This window comes from Gordionus sp. m RMFG-2023, chromosome 1, assembly GCF_954871325.1.
Source record: "Gordionus sp. m RMFG-2023 chromosome 1, tfGorSpeb1-WG-v2, whole genome shotgun sequence".
Taxonomy (NCBI): Eukaryota; Metazoa; Nematomorpha; class Gordioida; order Chordodea; family Parachordodidae; genus Gordionus; species Gordionus sp. m RMFG-2023.
In genome coordinates, this window is record NC_088775.1 from 44,011,312 (window position 1) to 44,017,360 (window position 6,049).

Genomic DNA, 6,049 nt, shown 5'->3' on the forward strand with positions numbered 1-6,049 from the left:
AGTTTCAAATGCAATATAAAAATAAGGTATAATATATTAATTTCATAACAAAATAAAAGAAGATGGGAAAACAAAAGAAACAAGGAGAAACAAAAATAAAAGAAATAAGGGGGGATAGAACATAACAGGAAGATCCCTGGAAATTTTTTTGATTTCATTAGGGAGGATTTGAGATGGCTATTGAAGCCAGTGATGGCATTAGACAGGAATAATTGTAGGTTAATAAGAGTAGATTCTCTGACCATCCGTAAATGGATGATAGCAGAATTGCTGTGAAATATAATTCAGCAATTGATAGGTTCATCTAATTTAATTACTTAAGAAAAAAAATGTTATTCATATTAAGAAAAAATTGTTTTCTCTTGCATATATTTCTAAACTATCTTCGTAATTGTATATTCTAAAAATCTGATAAAAGAATTTATTGATTAATTTAAATTTGAAAGCCTTCTGTCCCCATTAACTTTTCTAATGATATCGTAATAATATATCTTTTTCTAAATAACGAGGTCTGATTGAATCTTTTAATACATTATAAAGTATATAGTAAAATAAATAAGTTTATTAACTTATTAACGTGATTTTTATAACATCTTTAAATTTATTTTTAATATATTACATTAATTGAAGGTTCTAGAAAAAATATATAAAAACAATTTATAAAAACTATCGGAATAATATTATGTTTAATTTATAAGTTTATAGGATTTTTTTTAATTTATAAGTTTTATAGAATTTTTTTTTGTATTTTTATTGATTTATGATGGCATAAAATGGGTAATCATACCTTGCACTCACCAAAATTCCTATCAATAATTTTCTATAATTTTAAAAGTTGAGAGATAGAAAGAAATGTCTTCTATCTTAATAACCGTCATATTATGTAATTCCTTAATGATTTCCCATTCTTCATTCGATTGTTGCCGACACCAGGTAATATATTTTACATTATTTTGATTTTATGGTAAATCTAGGGCGCCAATTCCTTATATGAATTTCAAATTAGCTGTTATAGTTATTTTTAATTTTATAAATTTACAAAAAACATTAATAATGTTTAGGTATTTAAAATTATACCAAAAACTACGATTTTTTGAAAAGTTTCAAAGCTTTCACAATTTAAACAAAATTGTATGTTAAATTTATGAAACTTTAAATTTTCTTATTTTGTATGTTTTTGTTTTTCGATTATATAAAGTTTTCAAAATTTGGGATTATTTCCAAATTTTGGACGTATACTCTAATAAAACGGTACGATCGATTTCGCTCTCATCAATTCAATATAAATCAAATCTGAGTCTTTTTTTTTAAATTTTGACCTATAACTTTTCCTAACTCCTAATACAAACTCTCTCCTTCTCATTTTATAACTTATTAAAAATGATTGAATTTATATTTGTATAATTCTTAATTTATTTTATATACACATAGGATCGGAGCACCAAATGTAAGTTTATTATTTATTTTTAACGTGATAAAGTTATCATTCTAAAAGTTTAGTGATTGAAACATTATCTAACCGATAATATAATTTTAATACTAATAAACATTTGAAAACTTTAAAATGTTCGTTTAATTTTTTTAAATATACACACATAAAAATAACTTATCGATTTTCTTACATTTAAAAAGTTAGACTAAATTATTCATAGTGGATGTGATGCAGATCAAATTAATTTAAAAAAACTGATCTCACTAAAAAAAATTAAAACTGCTGTTAAATCACATCACATTGCATCCATCATGAATTAGCCGTAATTAAATTGATCATGCCAAAAAAAAATTGAAATGTCTGATGCTATCATTTAAAAGCTACCCAAAATAGAATTGTAAATTCCAAAGCCATATGAGTTAGGTTTGGGTTAGTTTCATACCTTTACAATTGACTATCCGCCTCATGTTGCTTCTGAAGCTATGATCTTTCTTTTCTTTATCCTATCGAGATCATTTGAAAGAGAAAGATGTCTAACTGATTAGAGTCTACTTTTATTTTAATCCTTCCCGCGGAAAGGTAGAAAATCTTTTATAATTTGTAGTAATTGGTAAGACGGAAAGTTAATGAGATACTCACCTTATTTTAAAAGTATCTTTAATTTAATCTTACATTAATAAACTACTTATATATTACATGATTTTTTTGCATAGATAGCCTAAAATAACGAAATAGTTGCCTAATTGTGAAAATCATCAAAAGAAAGCCATAAAAAATTATTAAGTATTTATTTAATGCAGAGTTTGGCGTCTGAACATCTGGAAAATAAAAATAGAGAAAATCTAGAAAAAACTAATATCTTCTGAAATTTATATAAACCGGAAGAACTCGCTTCACAATTTTCAATAGGTTGTGGAACTATTTTCTAACAAAAGTGTTATTGTTTGAAATGTAATGATTTTTTAAATGTTTAAGATTTTTACATTATTTTAACAAAGTTTGGAACCGAAATCACAACCCTAGGCACAAACTCTAATACAGAAGTTATTCTTTCAAGAAAAATTATTAAAGAGTGGGGTCTTTCAGTACCTTACTGACTAAATAAAATGTTTATCTTTATATAAAACTATCCGACAAAAATGAATACTAGCAGAAATATAGTTTAGCATAAAATATCAAAATATCTTTAGGTTTTAATTGTAATAACAATACTATAAACATGGGGGGGGGGGGGGGGGTGAGAAATTGCCCCGTTGAAGGGTTAAGCAGTGCATACTTTTATTTATTTCCTCATTCAAAAACTATTTAATTGTATACTAGATATTTTAAGTATTTAAAGCAATATATTACCTTAAATTGATCAATCAAATCAATCATGCCTGTAATTAGTGTTTTCACTAAATTTTATCTTTTTTCATATTCATGTTCATCCTATATCTTTATATTCCCAATAAAATAAATCATTCATTCAATAGATATAATTTGTCTGCATCTGACCTTTTTTTGTCGAACCAGATCGGAAAAAAATTTCAATTTTTAATGGGTCTAAGTCCTATGAGTTGACCCTATTTTTTTCTGCGAGATCGACCCTCTTCATCTGAAAAATCAAAAATTTTAACATTAGAGCATAAGATACATCAAAATGTTTCTTTAATAAAAAAAAAATAACAAATGATTATGAATAAAACATTTAAAGGATGAAATAAAAATTGCAAAGGAAATATATTTAAAAACAAAGTTTATTGTATGTTTATGTTTGCTTAATAAGAGCTTCAATAATAATATCAATGCAATAATAATGTAAAATAAGAAAGCTCTTGCTGAAGTTAAAGCTGGAATTTTAAAAATGGAATATATTTCTGATGATATTTTTTGAATAATGTCAAATATAAATGAAATCTGAAATTATCCGGTCAGTGACAATTTTAAACATTATAAACAAACTCGAATAGGTTTATGCAGGTCACAAATGCATAACATTTTATTATCTGCAAACGAGATCAAAGGAAATACATATTTATTAAATTCCTCGCTATATTTTTATAATTAATTAATAGGAATACCGAGCTTTCAAAGACCTGCATCAGAAAATTTTATAGTTCACATTCAAATATTTTCCGGTAATAAAATCAGATAATATTAAATATTAAAGGAAATTTCGAGATATTTTTTTTATCTAATTTATACCCAGTGGTATTTTAACTTAACAAATTCCCGAAATTTTCTTTGAATAAATTCGTGCACTTAAAACATGCAATATTTTGTTAATGTTAACACACTCCATAGCATGCAAATACATTGTTAGCTTTAGAAAAAATTAATCCTTGTCGGATTCGAACCAAGATATATACTAAGTTAATATGCATTCACTGACAACTTTTTTGTATATTAAACCTTAAAAAATGTAAACACAAAATGGTTAATGTTATAAGTACACAAATGTATACAAGGAAAACTACGAGTGGATTGTTAAAATGCTTCGGGTACTTTTTAATTCAGGATAATTTTGCCTGTGAACTATTTCTAACATAGGCTTTGTGATTGCAATACATACTTTGAGAAATTTGATGTAGACTTTTAGTATAATATCATTTCTTGTATCAAATTAATCAAGTCAATGAAGTGTTTATCTTTTAGTAAAATATATATTCTTTTATTTTCTAAATCAAATGTCTGAGAAATCTTGAGAAAAATTTAAATATCACCTTCTTTCATGATATCTCTTGAATCTTTTTCTGTGCCACCCAGTGGGGTAAACAGAAGGGGGGGTTGATTAAACTCCCCCATAACTCCCGAAATTTTTAAATCAAATTTAAAAAAAATATATTTTAAAAAAAAATCATTATTTACAATCAAATTTATATGAAGCGAGTCATTTTTAAGCCAACTAAAAATATTTTAATTTACAATATGACCAGAATTATTAAATTATTATCAGTTTTCTAATTGGATCCACTAACACATATAGTTATAATATATATTTAAAAAATCGTTGACTTCGGGAAGCTGTTTCCGTCTACGTAGATTACTAATCCGATCGATTGTTCGTGTTTAAATCAAAGGACCGTGTTTTTTTTTGAGGCCAACTAGGTGTTTTTGTGCTAGGAGGGGGGAGGAGTGATATATATGATTCCATCTTAATATATATAAAAATAGATTTTATTGCATTATAAAAAATCGTTGTTTAGCAAATTATGTTTATGTTTAGAAAGTTATTATAGATTTTAACTAATATTAATCAAATTATTAATTCAATTTTTACATTTTATTTTTAAATGAATAAATATATGTAAATATATGTAAATAATATTAAATTTTTATATGCAAAAATAATTAAAATTTTTACTCCACACAATGGTCTCATGAATAGGCTCACCCTTCTCCGGGTATGGCTCACTCTTTACTAAGAATAATTATCGGATAAATTAAAATTCTGAAAAAAAGTATTAGGTAATATTTTATAAAATTATAACCTACTAGAACTAATAAAATGCGGAAAAAAATAAACATTATTAATTAAAAAATGGCAAAGTATTATAATTTTACTCAGGTTTGTTTTTTAGGGCTAGCAGAGACCTTCACGGGCCGGACCGGCCAGCAGTCTGCTGCCCATACCCGGCCCACTAATATCTATTTTCTAGCGGGTCTGGGCCGGGCTTGGGTTTTTAAATTTTTTTTAATGGGCTTGGGCTGGGCTTGGTCCTAAAATTTTTAAATTTAAATTCTTTTAAACAGTTGCTAATTTAATGAATTATTGCCTTTTTTTCTTCTAACAATAATAAATTTCAGTATTGTAAACAAAATGATTGCCTAAATATATTTAAATATTGTTAATTTTCATTAAATAAAAAACATTAAATTTTTGTATATGAGCTTGGCGAATTTTTCTGAAACTTATTATGGGCTTGGGCCGGGCCTGGGAATTTTTTTTAATATTAAATATGGGTCGGGCCGGGCTTAACCAAAAAATTTTTTACTGCGGGCCTGGGCCGGGCTTGGTCAAAAAATTAAGGCCCATGAAGGTCTCTGATGGCTAGGCAACTCTCCTATATATTTATACATATAATATTTTTCCAATACTATGTGTCATTTTTTTTAAATTTTAGTTTGGAGGACTTGTCATTTGAACAGCATAAAAGTTGTTTTTGATTGGTATTTTAGGAAAGGGGGTAGAGTAGAAATATTGTACGGTGGTTGTACTTACAAGGTTCCCAATTTAAAGAACATGACAATTATTTCTATAAAGAAGAATCAATGTGGCATGAAAAAGGTTTATTTTTTAAAAAATTCCTGTTTATATATAATTTTATTAGACATCAAATTTTTAATTTTTATTGGAATAATCTTTTAAGTATGTATTAATCTAAAGTCGAATTTCAATTAATATATAAATTTTTTATAAATTCATAATATAACATTTATCTTTAAAATAAAAAGAAGCAAGGGGATAATAAAGCATATCTGATATACTTTGACATCAAGCATTTTAATAAGAAGAAAGCTCTGGTTAAAAGGGAGGTATTCATGGCTTCCTGTCCAACCCAAGACATAGATGGCAAGGTTATATAAATTAAAACTTCATAATATTAATATAAAACCACCCCGAAAAAATTTTAG

At 26.1% G+C, this 6,049-nt stretch overlaps 1 long non-coding RNA gene across 1 annotated transcript; it reads left to right on the forward strand.

Moving 5' to 3' along the window:
* Nucleotides 1-845: 845 nt before the first annotated feature.
* On the forward strand, nucleotides 846-5,643 carry LOC135931380 (uncharacterized). Its single transcript, XR_010573029.1, has 3 exons — nucleotides 846-933; nucleotides 1,432-1,447; nucleotides 5,539-5,643. It is a non-coding gene; the product is annotated as an uncharacterized LOC135931380 (long non-coding RNA).
* Nucleotides 5,644-6,049: the final 406 nt, after the last annotated feature.